This window comes from Mya arenaria, chromosome 9, assembly GCF_026914265.1.
Source record: "Mya arenaria isolate MELC-2E11 chromosome 9, ASM2691426v1".
Taxonomy (NCBI): Eukaryota; Metazoa; Mollusca; class Bivalvia; order Myida; family Myidae; genus Mya; species Mya arenaria.
Window position 1 is genome coordinate 29,462,160 of NC_069130.1, and position 3,426 is coordinate 29,465,585.

The following is a 3,426-nucleotide window of genomic DNA, read 5'->3' on the forward strand; positions in this document are numbered from 1 at the left end:
ATAACGTCAACAAAGCTCTTTGTCATTTGCAGCTCTCGACATTTACAGTATCATGTATGTGTTATATATTTACATATCTAGCACTGAGTAATCTTATATTACTTTACTTCAACTTTGCTTGTTTACGATAGTCAACTGAACTTGCCAGTTTTGCCCTCCGCAAATGGAAGAGTGTCAGACTAAGTAACGCAAGAAACAATGCATTGCACCTAAATTTCACATATCAGCTCAGATGATACACTGGTTGTAACGCTACGGGGAAGCCTAGCAAAATTGAAGACAAATTCAAGATTGTTCAATAGAGATCAACTTGTTTCTGACATACCCCCATATTTTGCCATTTAACCATTTTATACTATTCAGTTTAAAGCTATTCGTCATTGAACGTCTAGAAAATTGTTGACAAGGAATAAACGAACATTAATTGATAATGCTAATCTCTCGTATTTGTAAGGCTACTAGCCGCTGAGTATTGAACAATAATTCCGCAGAATTAAAGCCTTTGGCGACTAATTTGACTGTCCTGTTGTGTATAGATAGGCTTTACAAGGCATTCCGTCAAAATGTCCCTCGTTAACGCTCCCCTGAGGAGCTATTGGTTCACGAGAGATGTGTTAAAGCACAAATTGCTAATAATGGCACACACATAAATAAATGTGATAAGGTTTCTAATTGCCAGCCGTTGTTAGCCTGCGAAGTACCTAAACAGTAATAACGCGTATTATATATAACGTCATATTGGTCATGATTTGTATTTACCAGATGAAAAATTTCTGTCTTTGCATATCCACTTTATTTAGAGATACTTTCGTTTTTTCAAGGTTAATATATCAACATTTTCTATCAGTTTTCAACAAAAATATTAGAACCGCAAATCTCATTTAGCTGATCTCATTTGAATATATCGGAATAACAATCAGCTAGTATCGATACAATAGGGTCTTGATATTAAAGATCCAACTGGGGTATAAAAGGGAGGTAATAGCGGGTGGGTGTTTTCGCCTGTTTTTTGAAAGCATTTCAAATCAGGGAAGCATTTTTCAAAATTTAATCCTTAAATCAAATTATTACAACCCATAACAATTTAGGCATGAAGTTTGAAAGTGTGTCCATCAATATGTATACATATATCATAGTTTTATGTTAAAAATGGTCTTGATAATAAGAAATGCATATCTTCAATTTCAAAATTTGAATATTGTAGGAGGAGCTAACAAACTGGCTTTGATCATGGGATCTTCTGTTTGTAAACATGAGCACATGTTAGACAGGTCTATCTAGAATCAGATTTTCAATAATGTAAATGGCATGCATATTAACTTACTGAGTTCAGCTGTATTTTTTTCTCACAACAGGGACAATAAAATTCCAGTGAGTATAACACAGTGATATCATTATGGTAATGCCAGCTGTATTTGGGTATTTTGATCAGACCAATTCAAGTACACATCTTGGCATTATTTCTCTTTGCATTCTGAATACTGTCACATCAACATTGTCCCTTGCATTAGTCAAGCTTTCTGTTTTAAATACTTTTGATTGCTTCATGCACTATGATCTAACATTGACCATAACTTTTATATCTCACTCTGCATGCCAACTGTTCTATTTTGTTCATGTGTTGACTCTACACCGAGCCTTGCCTGTTCATGTGTTGTCACACATATTGAACATAAACACTCTGTACATGTTTCATCTTAAACATCATTTTCATCAGTTTCTCATTTTCCTGTATATTATAATATTATTTTCCAAAATGCTCCTTCTGATGTCGAAGGCAATCTCAGCTGATGTTCATATTCTAAATTATTATGTAACACATCCTGTTGTTTTGACTGTTCATTCACATCCATTTATTTGTAAATTTTAACAAAATCCCAATTATTGTGATTGAATAATGCTTCAATGGCTAATTTTTGCTCCTCGTTTAATAAAATTGACAGATCAAACTGCTTATTTCCATCCATATTCAATGTGATGATATCCAAAAGAATGACTGTGAGAGCAATAAAATGGAGCCAAAATCATCCCCTCCAGAAATAAACTTTCCTATTGAAATATAATAGGGTAGGTCGCTTATACACAAATTATTTTTATAGTAATTATGAAAAAATGTGTCAATATAAATTAACCATTCTTTGAAAATGTTCAAGAACATAGATTGTAGATTTGAGTGTTACGTTTTAAAGCAATAAAAACACTTAATATTAAAATGCAATTTTACTTCAAAAGAATAACACCCATTCAATATATGAACTATTCCAATTGGCATGGGTCAGTTGGTCAGGGCTAAAGACTTAATTCGCATTTTGGAACAGTTCTAGGCAAAAGTTGTTAACACTTTCTTATATAAATAATCTGTTAATTGAGCCACTATATATCAATAATCTTACAACATCTGAAAGCATTCCAATAAAGTAGCTACTCACTCAGATATGGGTTATGTTTGCTTACATTCTTGGGCTATAAATACTTCACAGGTACTGACCCTAACTGATAAGCCACTCCTCTTCTATAGCTCATTTACATCCGATAGTCTGATCGGATGTTGGGTCTTTAAGCCAAAAAGTGAATCTGACACGTATATTTTTTTAACTTGCAAATGACATTAATTTAATTCTGTAAAACTCGGTCAAATAGTCTAGCCGGCATCATGCATGCTACACTAAGATACAATTAGAACCCAAGAGAACAGTAATACTAGCACTATCTTTTATTCTGGTATAAATGGAAGGGAACTTATTAAATACGCTAGATTGTCTGTCCGACCTACCGTCCATCCGCAACTTCTTATCATCAATGGCGACGTGCAGATCTCGTTTTAAAAGTAAGCGAGCCCAATACGCTAAGTATTGCGATTTCTTCGTTATAAGTTAAATACAATTCCACTTTGTTGTAAGCAGACAAATGTTTAGTATTCTGAATAGACTTACAAGTTTTCAGTGTTAACACAAAGCAAAAATAATTGAAAACTGACAAAATATTTATTCATCGCGGCACGCACACATCAAGCAACGGAAAACTCGCATCTCAAGTAAAACCTCAGAACCAGATGGTGGTTAGTGTCTATCAGGGATGACTCACTGAAACAGGTTTATATTGATGAATGAGTCGTACCGAAACAATGTTTTAACCGCGCATCCCAATACTCAATGTCGAGGGTTTGAGCCTTGCATTTCACAACCCACTGCATATGACTAAACGAATGATATGAATTTGGATCAAAGAGTTGGACCAGAAATTTGAATCCTCAACTTTCCACAGCGACTCTAGGTATTGTTGGAAATAGGTGTCGCGTAATAATGAAAATACAGTTTAAGAGGACTATGTCAGGTTTCAAGTAAGCGACAGTTCTTTAATTTGTTGCAATTGAAGCCATTTTATAGGAACTAATCGTATTACAAGAATATTTGGGTAATTCCCATG